This window comes from Triticum urartu, chromosome 2A (genome assembly GCF_056163025.1).
Source record: "Triticum urartu cultivar PI428250 chromosome 2A, HENAU_Tu73, whole genome shotgun sequence".
Lineage (NCBI taxonomy): Eukaryota > Viridiplantae > Streptophyta > Magnoliopsida > Poales > Poaceae > Triticum > Triticum urartu.
The window spans coordinates 331,047,745-331,067,027 of record NC_141874.1 but is presented as its reverse complement, the minus strand read 5'-3'; positions in this window follow the sequence as shown (position 1 = coordinate 331,067,027).

Sequence of the window (19,283 nt, the reverse complement as noted above, 5' to 3'; positions counted from 1 at the left end):
AACAGTTGCAGGTGGAGGCTGGAGGAGGTCGACGGTGGATGAACAGTAGCCCGTGGAGGCTAGAGGAGGTCGACAGTGGAGACGAACAGTATCCCATGGAGTCCCGTTTTATGGTACGCCACACCCCTCCCGATGAACAGGACCCCCATTTCGACCGTAGCACTCCAACACAAGTTTGTTCCCTCCGTTTTGCGGTACGCCACACCCCTCCCGATCAACAGGACCCCGTTTTCAGCGTAGGAGGTCCATTTCCTCCGTTTTGAGGTACGCCAGACCCCTCCCGATGAACAGGATCCCGTTTCGACCGTGGCTGGTCGAACACAAGGCCGTTTCCTCCGTTCTGCGGTACGCCAGGCCTCGTTTCCATCGGTTGTTCCGTCCAAGCCGGTTGGCTCCCGATGAAGACGATGATGCATTCTATTCCGACCCAGCCGGTTGCCTCCCCATGATCACAACGATGGCGCAACTTCTCCGTTCTGACCCAGCCATGTACACGATCCCTAGCCATACGTATGTGTGAGTAGCCGTTCAAGACCCCGCCCATATGTATGTACGTGGCCGTATTTTCTTTCTTGCACCCTGGCCGTTGTACGTACGTATACATGCTACGTGTGTGCCTCTACTACGACACGTGCGCGCCTCTACATCGACCAGTATGTACGTACACGTTCGCGACCAGAATGACAACGCTACGTACGCTTCGACCAGGTGGGTCCTGACTGTCAGGCACTTCCTTGCGTGCGAAGATGTAGCTGGTGGGTCCCAGCAGTCAGGGGGAAACGTTTTTTCACGAAATACGATGGCCCGTCCGGTGGGTCCCTGCTGTCAGGCAGAGGAATCATTGTTTTCCATGTAATAATGAGGCACTTCCTTTCTGTGACCATGGACCCAGCTGTCAGCATATCCACGTACAGTACTCTTCCGACGGAAGTCGGTCATTGACCACATTGACCACACCGCGCCGAGAGCACCAAGGCGGTGGACGACGGCGAGGCCTAGGAAGGGGACGACGCGGTAGTGGATGCCCACGCGGAGAGGAGTACGAGGGTTCACTGGTTCGGCTGTGGTGTGAGGCTGTCGTCGCTGCAGGGCCTGGCCAGCGGTGGGAGTAGTAGGGGGCGGTGAGGCCTCCGCGGCAGCACAGGCAGCCACGGGAGGCAGGAGCAGGCAGCACGACCGGCGCTTCTTTGGGCGGCTGGAGCAAGAAGACCAGAGGATGAAGAAGCACTATAGTAGTTGGATGGACATCGTACAGTCGCTGGAGCTAGAATCGTTCATATTGACTAAGTTGACCAAGCCCTCCGTCCCCATCAACTTAGTAGGCCCACATGTCAGCCTCCCACTATGCTGGGTCCCAGCTAGCAGGGGGTATTCATTTTTTGTGTGTAATAAGGAGGTACTTCCTTGCATGCGAAGATATAGCTGGTGGGTCCGACCTGTTAGCGGGGGGAACTTTTTTCGCGAAATACAGATGCCCTTCTAGTGGGTCCTAGATGTCAGGTGGAGGAATCATTATTTTGCGTGTAATAAGGAGGCATTTCCTTGTGTGCGGCCGTGGTCCCAACTGTCAGCCTCTCCACGTAAAGCCCACGTCCGATGGATGTCGTTCGTTGACCACGTTGACCACGGCGCGCCGAGAGCACCAGGGCGGTGGACGACGGTGAGGCCTAGTAAGGGAACGACACGGAGCCGGGGAAGGCACGTCAGTGGCTGCCCACGCGGTGGGGAGTACGAGGGTTGACTATTTCGGCTCTCGTCGCCAGAAAATAACAGGAGGTGTGGGTGAGTAGAGGGATAGCCAGGCCAGGGATGCGAGTATGGTGGGGTCGTGAGGCCTACCCGGTAGCACAGCCGACCATGGGAGGCGGGAGCAGGCGGTTCCGCTGGCGCTAGTTTGGGCGGCTGGAGCAAGAAGACCAGAGGTTGAAGAAGCACTACGGTCGTTGGATGGACATTGTACGGTCACTGGATCTAGAATCGTTCATATTGACTAAGTTGACAAAGCCCTCCATCCCTGTCAACTTAGTAAGCCCACATGTCAGCCTCCCACTATGCTGGGTCCCAGCTAGCAGGGGGTATTCATTTTTTTGTGCGTAATAAGGAGGCACTTCCTTGCGTGCGAAGATATAGCTAGTGGGCCCGACCTGTTAGCGGGGGGGGGTGTTTTCTTCGTGAAATACAGAGGCCCTTCTGGTGGGTCCCAGATGTCAGGTGGAGGAATCATTATTTTGCGCATAATAAGGAGGCATTTCCTTGTGCTCGGCCGTGGACCCAGCTGTCAGCCTCTCCACGTACAGTCCACATCCAATGGATGTCGTTCGTTGACCACATTGCGCTGAGAGCACCAGGGCAGTGGACGACGGCGAGGCCTAGGAAGGGACGACATGGATCCAGGGAAGACTCGGCGGTGGTTGCCCACGTGGTGGGGAGTACGAGGGTTTACTGGTCTGGCTGCCGTCGCCGAAAAATAACAGGAGGTGTGGGTGGGTAGAGGAATGTCCTGGCCAGCAATGGAGTAGGGTGGGGCGGTGCGGCCTGTGCGGCAGCACAGGCAGCCACGGGAGGCGGGAGCAGGCAGGCCCACCAGCACTGGTTTGGGTGGCTGGAGCAAGAAGATCAGATATTGAAGAAGCAGCATGACCGTTGGATTAACATCCAACGATCACTGCCGCTATAATCGTTTGTGGACTAAGTTAACAAAGCCATTCGTACACGTCAACCTAGTAGACCCACAAGTCAGCCTCCAAATCTGTCAAACAGCATACAGCCTGAAATTTCTAGCCAGATTCAAATTAATTTAAAAACTAAACATACCTTAATTTAAATCCAATGAAATTTTACCCGCACAAAAACAATGAAATTCAAAATATCAAAATCTGAAAGAAAAAGTATTTTGGAACTAATTGCCTATTTGTTGTATTTTTTCATTTTACAGCCCATTTAATATTACTTATAGCCCATTTCTTATTACTTATAGCCCATTTTCTAGGCAAAATGGATCCCTCCTCGTCTTGAAAGATTTCCGGCCTAGTAGGGCATAAAAAAGCAAGCTGGCCTACGTTGGTTATCCTGCAAAAAACAAAATAGCTGGGCTAGCCATTTTCAGAAAGGAATAAAACAAACTGGGCTGGTCCTGTGCTAGACGGGACACAGCTCCCGAACAACCCAGTTGATACACTTCTCCGTCCCAAAAAAACAAATTACTGCACGTGCTGCTGGGTCCCTACTGTCATCCTCACCATGTACATACATCTCCTTTATTCCTCTCAGTTGTTGGCCATGTTGACAACACCAGAGGGCGGCGCCGCAGCTAGCGAAGCAAGGCGAAGGACGATGGTGAGGCCTCAGACGGGAATGAATAGGAGTCGGGGAAGATGCGCAGAGTTTTAGGGTGCAATGTGGCCACGATGCGTGCGCGGCAGCATAGCCAGCCGTGGGAGGCGGGAGCAGGCAGTCCCGTCGGCGCTGGTTTGGCTTTGGCGGCTGGAGGAAGAAGAGACTGAAGAAAAACGACAGACGTTGAATGTCAATCCAACGGTCAAGGTTGGCACAATCGTTTGTTGACTAAGCTGACACCAAGTAGCATACTTTTTTATATACAGGGAGAAAAGAAAAACTGGGCTCGTTCGCTTGATAACATTCCCGAAACTGCGACCGTTCGATCTTGCGTAGCAACTAAAACTGCGAGGAAAATGCGTTCGTCTACTGTCCTCCTCCCAGGGAACGTTTGCCACATAAGTGACTAGCACCCTTGGTTTTCAACCGAGAGGTCTTGGGTTCGAGTCCCAGGAACTCTCAATTTTGTCCTCATTCCTTCCTCGCAAAAAAAGAAAGAAAATCAAAGACTTGAGAAGGCGTACAAAGCAAGCTAGTGTACTAGTAAAGATATGTTGCTGAGTTTTAGAAAAAAGAGAGACGTGCTCCTATAGCTGGTTCGAATCCAAACCTAGACTATGACTATATATGGTGCTATGCTACTCTGCAAGTAATGAAACTGACATATCCAATGTTCGCTTCTCCTCTTCTCTACTTACTCTGCCTAGCATCAGAAGCTCTGGCCACAGCAACCATGTCTGCTAGCTGCTCGTCCACCTGCTCTTCAGTAGGAAACAACCAGATATGCGCCAAGTCACCACCTGTACCATCGCCTGTGGGTCTCATCACACCCCCACCGGCACATGCACCGCAGCTGGTTGCTCATTGCAACCCGCTGCCGTTGGTGTGGTGCCACTGCTGCAAATCGCGCAGAGTCATCCATCGTGTCTCAACCACAATCCTTAACCCTGGCCAAGTCTTCTACAAATGCCCGAATCATGGGGTAATAATATGTTTAAGTGTTGTTCTGCTGCTTGCAGTTGTTGATTTTTTAATAGTTTGGTTAATGATCTTCCAATTTTATTCGTGAAAAGGGAAGATTCATGTTCTTTGTATTTCTGGGAAGTTGTTGATGTGGGGGAACGCAACTATGCTGATTATTTGGTTAGTTGAGGAATCCCGATACCAACAGGTCGGGGTGTTGGACAAGTAATTGAAGGAACGGTAGAAGAGGAAGATGCAGAGCAGAAGGTTAAAGATGAAGTTCCTCTGATCATGGCCAAGCAACAGCTGATGAACGGACTTGACAGCAATGAGGAGATGAAAGAGCTTGTGAAGATAATGGGGAAAATCAATGTGCTATGTAGGATGATTGTCTCTTTATTTGCAGTGTATGTAGCACTCATGATGTATTCAGTGGCTATGACATTAGCACTTTGCTGAAACTAGTAATGAATGAAACCTGTGTAGCAGGGTGGGCATAGTGTTGTGAACATCTAATGATTTCTATTAACAGAAATCGGGGGGTATCCCCTTTTGCTCATAAATAAATAAATAGCATAGGCCCTTTTGGTAATAAATAAACAAATTAGCACAGGCCCTGTCGGGTTAGCTTTGTTCCCATTCGAAGACGTCGAGCAAATTGCAGTCCAACAGCAAACAATGTCATCAAATTCAAGTTTCACAGCCAAATATGAGTACAACTAAACAACAATGTCACCATGTTTTAGTCGTCATACAATCACCAAACACAAATGGACATACATAACAAGGTATGTTCTCACAGCAAAATACTAAACAACACGTTCATTAGGTTTCAGTTTTCATAGCAAACGCAATTTCACATAGTAGATAAAAAACGTCTTCTGATAGGCAAATACGACAAAAGCAATATAATCATCATCCGCAGCAGCAGTGCCAACATCTTCACCATGTGTATTGATGCGGAGCATCCCAAGATCGTCCCCATGGATGCACCTACACCTCCAACGACACCACTTGGACCAGTGACACAAGCCCGAGCCATTATGGAAGATAAGGTGAACTCACTCCTCTCCGAACTTCCACTTTCTACGCATGAGACATGGCTACTACCTAAGTCCGAGGTGTTGTGCATGATTAGGCACCAAGAGGGCCCTCCCAAAGATGCGCATGAAGATCTACAAGTCCCCAAGTCCACGGATGAGGAGAGCCAACGGAAGGAGCCAAGAGCATCTCCCAGGCCCTGGACATCCGGCCAAGGCCCCGAACATCCGGCCCCTGGAGCGTCTTCCACTACAGCAGCACAGCCGCCGGAAGCTACAGGCCCCGGACATCCGGCCCTGGCAGCCCGGACATCCGGCCTCTCCCGAGCCCCCGGACATCCGACCACTGGCCCGGAAATCTGGCCCCTTCGAACCCAAGAGTAGCAAATGCCACCACTCCAGCCCAGACATCCGGCCCCCCAGCCCGGACATCCGGCGTCGCCTGAAAGCCCGGACATCCGGCCCGACCAGCCCGGACATCTGGCCTCCCCTGTCTGCGCAGAGTGAAGGGCCGAGGCCCGTGTATCCCTTCTCCCCCCTAGACTATATATATACTCCACCCCGTACAACTTTCTAGGGTTAGCAATGGTTTAGCTCATGTTTTTATGAGAGCTTTGTTCATCCACTTGGTTACCTTCTCCACGGAGATTCGAGCCTCCACCGGAGAAGATCCCCCCAAGCGGATTCAAGACCCCTCTTTAGGGAAGGACTGAAGACCTCCTCACGGAGAAGACCGACTACCCTTGTATCGTCCTTAGTTGTCCGTGGATCGTGTATCTTCTCTTATGTATTCAAGGATCTAGCAGTTGTGTGACTTGTTCTTGTTAGTTTGAGTGTTCCTCTTGTGTCTCCCCTTGTGATTTCCCTCGTTTCCCTCTTTGTGTTCCTCGTGTTCTTCGTGGGATCCGCTCCTTTCATGAAAGATCGGCCAATTAGGGTTCTAACCTACATCATCTTGGTATCAAGAGCCATGTTGATCACGATTTCGGAGCCTCCCCGTTGTGTTTCTAGCCTTGTTTTGTTGTTTTTCGTCCTTATTCGAAAATTCATCACCAAAAATAGCCCCAATTTGTTTTGTGATTTGTTGGTGTGTTGAGATTTTGTTGGTTTGGATCCGTGGATTTGCTTTGTTTCGAGTGGATCTAGCTTCCCATCCTTTCCCCCCCAATTTCCATCCACAAATTCCTTTGAATGTCGCCCGAATTTAACCTCTCCACGCGGTGTTCATCCCGTTCGTCCCCGGATCCAAAGCCCGGACATCCGCCCCGTCAAGCCCGGACATCCGGCCCCACCCGGACATCCGACCCCTGGCAGCAACATCTCCATCCACCGCCCCATTTTCCGCCCAATTACCACCAAATTTTGTTCCGGTGCCCAACATATACCATATATACTTTCGCATACCTCCACCACTTCCGCATAACCCAACCATTTTTGGACCGTTTCGCTCTCCGACACATTTGCTACTTCGAGGTTTGAGAATTTGAGTGCGGTACCGTATCCTTTTGTGTTTCGGCTATCTAGGTATGGTTCGACATCGACATCATCGTCGCTCATCTTCGCCACAGACATGTCCTACATCATCACCGTCGTCCTACATCGTCATCAACAATGACCACCTCGACTACATCTTGGTATTCGTGCCACCATTTTGACACCATACCAGAAGCAAGACCAGTAACCTCATCTTGGTATTGGACATATCACTCTTGCCATTACATTGATAGCCATCATAGCCTTACTCCTTTGCATTGCTTACCCATCGAGACTAGCCATTGAGTATTGCCGGCAACGAGACTTGTGCACATTAGTAATCATACTTCCCATAGCATACATACATCATTGTTGCATATATTGGTATCATCTCCTGTGTCACAAAGTTGTCATCCCATACTCATTTGCTATCTTGGTTCGTCAAGCATTACATGAGAAAAGAGCTCAAACATCAAAGAGCCAAACAAGCTTTTAAGCAAAGAGAAAAGATAAGCAAAGAGCTTTTAAGAAAGAACCATAGCATCTTACAACATTAAGATTGTCATACTCAATCATCTTGGATCATATCATAGCAACACCTTGCATAAAGAAATATTTGGGATAGAAGTCGTTGCATTTTTGCTAAGTAGGTTGTGCACAAGTTCTTGTATCCGCCTATTGTGCAATCGTGCTAGCGTCTCTCTAGTGTTGTGCAACAAGAGCATTTTTGGCTCACCCTTGGTTGCACAACCCCACTTATCTTTTTGCGTGTGTGTTTCCGAGTACCTTATATGCTTGGTCTACTTGTCACATTGCATCTTGCGAATCTTTTCCAACATTATTGAAGCTCACTTACAATTGCATCAAATTTTGTGCCACCATCCTAACCAAGCTCCACCAAAAGCTTTTACTTGTGTAGGTGTGAGAAACCGACAAGAACTAGTACCAATTGTGCTATTTCCTTGTCCTACATTGGAGTGATCCTCGATCCACTTTCAACTTCGGTCAAGGTACATTTGGTACTTGTTCTTCTCTTTCTACCACTCACATTTGTCGTGGAATGATGGATAGGCCAAGTACTTCTACCAACCCACTCTTCATGGAGCAAGACGACGACATGAACTCCTTCGTCACCAAGAGTCACCTCTTGGGTGCACAACGTGCTTTGCATCAAGAGCAACAAGCTATGAGTGAACGCATCGACAACCTTGCCGCCGACTTGCGAATTTCCGAGCAACGTACAAGGGACTGCTTCGACCACAAGCTTGACGATCACAAGCAAGAGAATGACGCAAGGATGGACGAAATTCGTGCTTTGTTGCTCAACCACTCGTCTTCCACTTCAAGAAGGAGCCGTTCAAGCCGCCACTCCGACTTCACCCTCTCCGGCTCAAGTACACCGACATCGAACACCCTTCGCCGAGCCGCGCGCGCCGACCATCAAGCAAGCCTCAATCCCCTACGAGACACCGACTCTCAAGAGTACCGACAACGTCAAACTCAAGAGGCCTTTGCGCTAGCACGAGAACGGCAACGACAATGCCAACATGAAGAGAAAGAGCAAGCGCGTCTACACTAAAATGCTCAAGATGCCGAGGCACAACGTCAAGAACAACAACTCCGTGATGCTCAAGCACTTGCGGCGCAACAAGCCCTACGCGATTTGAGTCGAGCTGTAGCCGACCGAAGACGAGAAGCCCGTGAACAAGAGGAAGCACTTCGCAAAGAAATTCAAGAACGAAGATTTCAAACTCGCGTGCATCGTCAAGTTCCTCCTCGAGCTCAACGAGCTCCTCCACAAGCTCGCCAGGAACAACAAGTCAATCCAGAGCATGAAGACAATGGAGATCCTCCACGGCAAGAACAAAATGACGATAACAACCCTCCGCGCCAAGAGCACCACGAGTTGATCAATCATCAACAACATGGGCGTCATCATCCTCGACCCCAACACAATGAAGAGCAACGTTATGGCAAACTCAAGTTCACCATGCCCAAGTTCAACGGAAGCAGCGATCCCGAAGAGTACCTTTCATGGGCATTGAAGGTTGACAAGATCTTCCGTTTGCACAATTATGAAGAAGAGAAGAAGATCGCGATGGCATCCCTTGAGTTCCTAGACTATGTCCTCATTTGGTGGGAACAAATCATAGAGCACCGAGAGGCAAGAGGTGAACCACCCATCACTACTTGGTCGCAAATGAAGGATGTCATGAGAGCACGCTTCGTACCTACCTACTACAACCACGACCTCTTCAAGAAACTCCAACAACTCAAGCAAGGAACAAAGAGCGTTGAAGAATATTACAAGGAGATGGAGATTGCAATGATAAGAGCCAATGTTACAGAAGATGATGAGAAAACAATGGCACGTTTCTTGAATGGACTCAATCACCCTATCAAGAAGATCGCCGACTTCCAACCATACTCAAATCTCATCGAGCTAGTGCACCAAGCTACCAAAGCAGAACACCAAGTGCAAGATGATTTCAAGTATGCCAAGTTCTCATCCAAGTCCTACGACTTTTCCAACAACCATGCTTCAATGATTCCAACACCGACTACAGGACCTTCTACTTCCAACATCGACAAGTCGACTTCCAAGAAAGCTTCGTCAACTACAAGCCATCCTCCTACGAGCAACTTCAAGCCGAGAGCTTCATCATCATCAACCCCAACCGATGAGACCGTTAAGACGAGTTCCTTCAAGTGTTTCACTTGCCGAGGCCGAGGCCACAAGTCCTATGAGTGCACCAACAAGCGAACTATGGTCTTCAACGACGATGGCACTTATGACTCCATGAGCGAAGGCGAAATGGAAGCCCTCGAGCACGTCGCCATGCACCGCCAAGTGAACAATGAAGAAGAACAAGTCTTTTGTGATGAAGACTCAAGTCCTGCACTTGTTGTCTCCAAAGTCTTGACTCTCCAATATCACCAAGAAGAAGACCAACGATGCCACATATTCCACACCAAGGCTGGCATCAATGGACGATCCATCAAGGTCATCATCGATGGAGGGAGTTGTCATAATCTCGCAAGTGAAGAACTTTGCTCCAAGCTCCAATTGCCTAAGACGAAGCATCCACATCCATACAAAGTGCAATGGCTTACTGACTCTGACACCATCCAAGTAGAGCACCGAGTACAAGTCTCCTTAAAAATCGGCGCCTACGAAGACACCTTGGAGTGCGACGTCATTCCAATGACCGTTTGTCATCTTCTCCTTGGACGGCCATGGCAATTCGATAGAGGAGTCATCCACAACGGCCGAACGAACCACTACATCTTCAAGATGAAGGGCAAGGAGTACGTCCTCCGTCCAATGTCGCCAAGTCAAGTGATCACCGACAAGCAAGCCACCCATCATGGAGATCATAGTGAGAGAGCGAGCCACCAAAAAGAGAGTGAGCGCCACAAGCCAAAATCGAGTGCCTCCACGATGAGCGAAAACAAAAATATAGTTCTATTTGCCACCAAACGTGAGATAAGAGAAGTGTGTGAGAACCCATCTAGTGTCCTACACTATGTCCTCGTGTTCAAGGACAATGCACCACAAACTAACACTTCTCACACTCTTCCTCTAGTGTTGTCTTCTCTTTTGCAGGAATTTCAAGATGTTTTCCCCGATGAGCTACCTCCGGGTCTACCTCCTCTACGAGGCATTGAGCACCGAATCGACCTCATCCCCGGAGCACCTCTTCCGAACAGAGCTCCATACCGTGTCAACCCCGACGAAACAAAATAAATACAAAGGCAAGTAAAACATCTTATCGACCATGGACATGTGCGTGAGAGTTTGAGCCCTTGTGTCATCCCGGTCATTTTTGTGCCAAAACATGACGGTAGCTTTCGCATGTGCTCCAATTGTAGACCTATCAATGCTATCATCATTCACTATAGGTACCCATTCCACGCCTAGATGATATGCTTGATGAGCTTAGCGGTGCCACTATATTTTCCAAAATTGATCTTAAGAGTGGTTACTATCAAATCCGCATACAAGAGGGTGATGAATGGAAAACCGCCTTCAAAACCAAGTTTGGTTTGTATGAGTGGTTAGTCATGCCTATGGGTCTTTCGGAAGCACCGGGCACTTTTATGCGCCTTATGAATCATGTCTTTCATCCTTACATTGGTATATTTATCGTGGTTTACTTCGATGACATTCTTGTGTTTAGCAAATCTATCAAAGAGCATGTCACCCATGTCCGCACCATTTTGCAAACTCTTAGAAAAGAGCGCCTCTATGCTAATATGGAGAAATGCCTTTTTGGTGTTGATAAGCTCGTTTTCTTGGGGTTTGTTGTTTCTTCTAAGGGTGTTCATGTTGATGAGTCCAAGATCAATGCTATTAAGACTTGGCCGCAACCAACCAACTTGCATCAAGTGCGTAGTTTTCTTGGCCTTGCGGGTTTCTATCATCGCTTTGTGAAGGATTTTAGCACCATTTCTTCGCCTTTGCATGCTTTGAGCAAGAAGAATAAGCCTTTTGTTTGGGGACCATCCCAAGATACCGCTTTCAATGAGCTTAAGAACTTGCTTACTCATGCTCCCGTGCTTGCCTTACCCAACTTTGACAAACCTTTAGAGATTCATTGCGATGCTAGTGGTAATGGCATAGGGGGTGTGTTAATGCAAGAGAAGCGCCCCATAGCTTACTTTAGTGAGAAACTTTCTAGAGCGCAACTCAATTACCCCATCTATGACAAAGAGCTATATGCTTTAGTCCGTGTTTTGCATGAATGGGAACATTACCTTCGTCCCCATGAGTTTATCATTCATACCGATCATGAGACCCTCAAGTATCTTAAGGGTCAAACCAAGTTGAACAAGCATCATGCTAAATGGAGTGAATTTATTGAGTCTTTTCCTTATGTCATCAAGTACATCAAGGGTAAAGAAAACATAGTACCGGATGCTCTTTCCCGCATATGCATGCTTGTCAAGCAACTTGAGTTAGATGTCATTGGCTTCGAGCATATCAAAGACTTGTATGAGCATGATGCAACTTTTGCTACTCCTTATGCCAAGTGTTTGTCGAATACATCTTGGGAACGCTATTACATCAAAGATGGCTATCTTATGAGAGCTAACAAACTTTGCATCCCCGAGTCGTCTCTTCGTTTGTTGCTTTTGCAGGAATCGCATGGAGGAGGCTTAATGGGACATTTCGGACGTGACAAGACGTTCGCCACGCTCTCGAAGAACTACTTTTGGCCCAAGATGTTTTGGGACGTCAATCGTTTCACCAACCGATGTTCTACATGTCGCAAAGCTAAGTCCAAAGCTCAATCTCATGGCCTCTATATGCCTCTACCAATTCCTTACCAACCATGGGAAGACATTAGCATGGACTTTTTACTTGGTTTGCCTAGGAATCGAAATGGGAAAGATTCCATATTTTTCGTTGTGGACCGTTTCTCAAAAATGGCACATTTTATTCCTTGCAACAAGATAGACGATGCTTCACATGTTGCTAATCTCTTTTGTAGGGAAATATTGCGTCTCCATGGTGTGCCAAAGACCATCGTCTCGGACCGCGACGTCAAGTTCCTTAGCTACTTTTGGAAGACCCTATGTGCCAAGCTCGGAATCAAGCTACTCTTCTCCACGGCGTACCATCCTCAAACCGACGGCCAAATGGAGGTGACAAACCGCACACTCTCCTCTCTACTTCGAGTACTCATCAAGAAAAACATCAAGGTGTGGGAGGAGTGTCTACCCATCGCCGAGTTCGCCTACAACCGAGCAAGACACTCAACAACCGGCAAGTCCCCTTTCGAGGTCGTCTACGGATTCAACCCTTTGTCACCATTGGATATTCTCCCTCTACCACTACAAGAGCGCATCAATTTGGATGCAAAGTGCATGAGTGACCCATCTCAAGAAGGTGCATGAAGATACAAGAAACACCATCGAGCGCCAAGTACAACGCCTTGCGACCAAGCTCAACATCAACAAGCACCCTATGATATTCAACATTGGAGACCTCGTGTGGCTACACCTTCGCAAGGACCGCTTTCACCAAGAACGCAAGTCCAAACTTCGACCACGCGCGGATGGACCATTCAAGGTGCTTGCATGTTACAACAACAACTCATACAAGAACGACATCCCTCATGGCAAGTACTCCGTGAGCGACATCTTCAACATCAAAGATCTCTCACCCTACCATGGTGATGAGGATTTCGATCCGACGACGGATCTTCCCCAAGGGAGGGGAGATGACGCGGAGCATCCCAAGATCATCCCAATGGATGCACCTACACCTCCAATGACACCACTTGGACCAATGACACGAGCCCGAGCCAAAGCTATCGAAGATAAGGTGAACTCACTCCTCTCCGAACTTCCACTTTCTATGCATGAGACATGGCTACTACCTAAGTCCGAGGTGTTGTGCATGATTAGGCACCAAGAGGGCCCTCCTGAAGATGCACATGAAGATGTACAAGTCCCCAAGTCCATGGATGAGGAGAGCCAACGGAAGGAGCCAAGAGCATCTCCCAGGCCCCGGACATCCGGCCCCTGGAGCGTCTTCCACTACAGCAGCACAGCCGCCGGAAGCTACAGGCCCTGGACATCCGGCCCCGGCAGCCCGGACATCCGGCCTCTCCTGAGCCCCCGGACATCCGGCCACCGGCCCGGAAATCCGGCCCCTCCGAACCAGAGAGAAGGAAATGCCACCACTCTAGCGCGGACATCCGGCCACCCAGCCCAGACATCCGGCGTCTCCTAAAAGCTCGGACATCCGGCCTCCCCTATCTGCGCACAGTGAAGGGCCGAGGCCCGTGTAACCCTTCTCCCCCTAGACTATATATAGCCCACCCCATACAACTTTCTAGGGTTAGCAAAGGTTTAGCTCATGTTTGTGTGAGAGCTTTGCTCATCCACTTGGTTACCTTCTCCACGGATATTCGAGCCTCCACCAGAGAAGATCCCCCCAAGCGGATTCAAGACCCCTCTTTAGGGAAGAACTCAAGACCTCCTCACGGAGAAGACCAGCTACCCATGTATCGTCCTTAGTTGTCTATGGATCGTCTATCTTCTCTTATGTATTCGAGGATCTAGCACTTGTGTGACTTGTTCTTGTTAGTTTGAGTGTTCCTCTTGTGTCTCCCCTTGTGATTTTCCTCGTTTCCCTCTTTGTGTTCCTCGTGTTCTTCGCGGGATCCACTCCTTTCGTGAAAGATCGGCCGATTAGGGTTCTACCCTACATCATGTATCAATCTGAATCGTAATTCCCCAGAGTGTCATCTTCTTCTTCATCCTCAACATCCTCGAACGTTGTCTTCTTCTTGATCAACTCTTGTATGTCCACAACACGACAGGCAATCTTTTCGGCAGCGTCATTGACGTGACGGTTCTCAAAGATATTAGGAACATCTGTGGAATCTTGTACATCAGGAGCAGTGTAAGCATCATCTTGTTGTGCAACTTCATTAAACGAATTCCTATGCTCAAACCTTTGCAATACTCTCCAGTTATCGCTATGTGCAAATGTGTCTTCCATGAAAAATATTTGTGTTGCTTGATTTGCCAAAATAAAAGACTCGTTGGTCTGGTATGCCGACTTGACATTGATGGATTTGAAATAATCATCAGCTCTGGGTTTTGCGATCCTGGAAAACAAGTTATACCAACGACTGCACAACAGAACGATGATCCTTGAAACTGGAGATATAGTGCAACTGAACAATGTCTGTTATGTTAGCAACATTTCAGTTGTCTCATACGTATCAGTGCTCATGATGGCACTGTTTTGTGTCTTCCTGCCTTCGTCGCGTGCAAGGGTGTTGTAGCGCACATCTCCAACAACGCAAGATTCATAATGTCTTACCCGAGTATCAAGAGCCATTGCTAGTGTGTAAAGGGCATCATCAACTGCCTGCCCATCGTCCCGCATCTTCTTAACCTATGGTAGAAAATAGACAAGTTGATCATCTTATGTACTCAATATATTAAAAAAACTGACAGTGCAATTCAAAAGCTTACATGGCTCTTGAACCATTTCGCAAATCCTGCCATAACCAGTTTGTTAATGTTTCTTGGATTTTGTGGCAGTAACTCCTTTTTGTAGATGTTGCACAACATAGTGATTGTAGGGTAACGCAGCAGAAAACAAAAAATTTCCGACCTACGCAACAGCCCAGGACCACTATGGAGACCGCATACATGGTTTGATCTTTTTCGTTACCGACTCATAGCGCAGCGGGAAGTAGAGTCGACGACGATTGGCGGTGCAAATCTCTGTAGCTAGGATTTATAACCTCCCAACCGCGAGGATGTATACCCTCATCCGCTCCTCAGACAGCCCTCCGGGAGGCGGTGGAATAGCCCCCCGGACGGTGTCGCGGACAGCCCTTTGGGAGGACCTTCGAAACTCGAACGGTCACTCGGATAGCCCTTCAGGAGGACCTTCGAAACTCGGACGGTCACACGGACAGCCCTCCGAGAGGCACTCACGAACTAAGACCGAAACTATTATCTCTCTACAGAGTTGCACACATACGGTGTCATCTATCCGGCAGGGCTTCGTCGTCCAGAACTAGTTCCTGCCAGAACCCAGACAACCTTTTGGCTCTACGAAACTAATTCGCGGGGAGGGAGAGAGAAGCCAGATCATTGCATGGCACTTGTATGTGAGAAGGGATGAGGAGAATGGCAGCCCCTTCTCCTCCTTTTATAGGCCAAGGGCAAAGGGTGGGGTGGTGGAGGAAATACCAAAACACCCATGCTACATGTCCCACATGAAGGGTGAAATGGTAACTCAAGTGGGGCACCAAGGGGACACCATGGAGGCACCCCCTTGGCCAGCCACAACCTTGCCTCCTCCCATGGGGGGGCAACAAGACACCAACATGTCTCCTAGAAACATGGGTTCTCCCTAGACAAAAAACCACTAAACATGTAACCCCCGGTTCGTGGGATCTTGTCCCCTCGTGCTGAAACAACATGTTTTCCGTGAAACATTTTTTCTGAAAAATTCAGGAAGGTCCCAGAACATTTCCAGCACCCTCTAAAATTCTTCTGGGCATGATCTGAAACATTTCCTGTGTGGTGATTTTTATCAGCGAAAAGCAACAACGGCGGTTACGGCAGCTCCGGAACATTTTCGGTTTTTCTCTCCGAAAATTCCCAAAAGTTCCCAGACCAATTCTGGGGACCTCTAAGAATTTCCAGGCGAGTGCCGAAACCATTTTGACCTAATAATATATTCCGAAGCAACTTTTCGGTTTTGCCAAAACTCTTTCGGTATTCTCTCTCTGGAACTCTTCCGTTGTCTCCGAAACTTTTCCGGTGACTTTCTCTCAGACTTCATGTCTAGTATTCAGCAGATAGATGACCCTTAAGCGTGTGACCCTATAGGTTCGGTGAAGTATAGACATGACCTGGAACCCCTTCCGATCAATGATCAACATCGGAGCCGTGGACACCCATATTGACCCCTATACCCACACGAATGAATATTCGAGTGAACCTCCAGTTGCCGTGTGCTATTCCTATTGCTTCGTGATATGTTACAAATACCAGAGGTGAGATTTACATGCATCCCTGTGGATCAATGAATTGTCCACTATGCTAGTTACCTCGTTACCGGTTTTGTTCTCTTTTCTCGTTTCCGTGTTGCGGCATCCCTGTGATCAAATCACACTGTGTCTGGCCAGACAATGATGGATACCGTAACACCGAGAGGGCCCGAGAATATCTCTCCATCGTCAGAGGAGCAAATCCCAATCTTGAGCTATCAAGTTACTTGACACACTTTTCCATGAACCCGTAAGCCGCCGTAATAGCCACCCATTTACGGATGACGTTTAACAAACCCCAAAGTTCATGAAGCAAGTATGAAGTAACTCGATACTCTCATGGTCTAAGGAATTATGCAAACATTAACCATCTCTGTGTTATGTACCATTAACTTGTGACGAACGAATCTCATAGCATAACATCAATCCGGGTCGATTCAACACAAATGTTCTCTTAACATTGTGCCCTGAAAGTTGTTGGCATAGACATGCCCATGACCAGGAAAATAGAATCATCATGCAACACATGAGCTAGTCTTAGAGGCCAGACTAGGAATACTTCTTACTGTTTATTATTCCACACGTGCATATGAGTCTTCCTCCGAGGCTCGTGTTACTGCAGACTCGAGAACCATAGCAGTTATAGCATGGAACATAAACATAGTTATGAACATGGAGATAATTAATAGCATTTATTATTGCCTCTAGGGCATATCTCCTACAGACTCCCACTTGCACTAGAGTCAATAATCTAGTTAATGCTAATGCACTTTACACCTATGGCATACCGGTGTAAAAATTGCTTCGCATGTGGTATAGCCTGATTTCCATCAGATCTGACAACTTTAGTTCCGTGTCTATCTCTACATATCCTCGCATTTTCACGCTTTCACAAAATTCATATTTTGTGCGGACTTGGATTTTATGTATGTGAATCACAAGTCGAACCTGGATTCATCAGACTAAGTTATGGAAAAACTACCTGCAGTAGTGTCCCATTGACAAAAGCCATCTTGGAACCATACTAAGTTCATGAATGAACTATATGATTCAACATCTTGTTTGTCGCTTCTAAAGCGTCAACATACTTAGTCATTTGTTATAGAATTCGTCACAGTATCCTATTGGGAACAATTTCCAACTACCGTGCCACCATATTGTGTATTACACAAAACCCTTAACTTAAATCGAAAATCACATGGAGAAAAGATGAAGACTGTATCGATGTAACATTTTACAACAAAGTCTTCATGATCTCCGCTTGCGAGAAAACATATCATCAGTACTTACTCTAGTACTCAATGGCATCTTTCACTGTTGTCCCACGATCAGTACTTTGATCACTTTAGTATCCATACTCACAAAACCTTAGGAGTATCGGACATATCTGGTTGTTTTACATACCATGGAGTACATGATTAATCCAAACACAAAAGTGTGTGGAATCTACATCGTGTAGTTTGCTCATCAGTGTTTTGGGACACCGAGTCTTGCAAGAAACTCTTCCATGTGACTCCGGCAAGAATCACTCCTTGGCGGTTTTAAATGCTAAAAGGTTTTAGCACCTTGTCAATATGTATTCATTGCTTAGCCCTATTAGGTAAATCTATCACCATAGATCATTATGCCTAATATTGAGGCTATTTAGCCTCAGCACTCCATCAAAAAAACTATTTTCAAAGTCCTAATTCGTGTTAAGAAATTTATTTCCAATTAACAATGTGTCAAGCACATAAGGTTTTTAGAAAAATTATTACGCTCCCACTTACTTTCTTGAATTACAAGCATCTTCGTTACCCATTGATGAAGTCAGAACCCTTTGACCATTTCATCAAAGCACGAAGATTCAAACTCCATTTTGCTCTCTTCTGTCCATTGCTGGAACTCTGAAGTTTGCACCCTTACTAGCATCCTCTCGATAGACAAAATGCCTTGGACTGTAACCCATGCAAGTCCTTGGTTTCATTTCCATCAGATGGAAATCCTATTGTCATCCATGTTTCATATCTCATGATTGAAATATGTATTAATTGCTAGTTCAACACGAACCGACTTTAAGCATCGCTACGATGAAAACAACCTCATTGTAGTCAACTCTTGAACTTGTTATTTCAACAAGTCGAGCTTTATGGATAAAACATTTTTATCCGTATCAGTTTTAAGTTCCATAAATATTCGTTAGACTCTAAGTCTTCCGAAAGGTGTATCAAGGTTTTAATCTTGAATCACTTATATGGAAACTAACTCGGGTTGTATTGGCATTTAGCCAATTTCGGAGTCAGGGCCCATCAACACTTCCTTGTGTATCGTAGGTATAATGTTGTATAACAACAATATCTCGTTTGCGCACCTGAGAGGTTTGCACGAGCCATGCCTACGTGGTTCAGCTGCAAGTTCGGCTGAAGTTCATACATTTTATTGTAGAGACTTTCGTATCATTCATAGTAGGAAACTCTGGAATTACTTCCAAGGTCTCTTTCCTTTGATCTGATGACGAAGATACCGTTTATCTCGTCGAGTTGCACTATTCTCCCACTCACTTTTTTGAAAGAACCATTCCCTTTAAAAGCACACCGTTTCGCGGCAAAACTATTTGCCTCGGTATAGTGAGGGAGGAATACCCAACATTTTGGTATAGCCTACAAAGTAGCACTTGTCTGATTTGGATTAGGTTTGTAACCTTTTACACAAGCCCCATATTCCGAATGTTAAGAAAAGATATAACATGGTTGGGCGTACCATACCATGGCTTCATTTCAACAAACCCGGTGTAGCTCTTTTCAGTGTGAAAGTCGCAGTCTATAAAGCATCACTTTAAAAGGGATAATGGCAAATTTATTTATGTCTTTGACCTTACCATGTCATAAATGGTTAGATTACATCTCCACGGACTTTTCATTTACAGCGGTGTTCCGGGAGGTGCAAGTTATGAAACCCC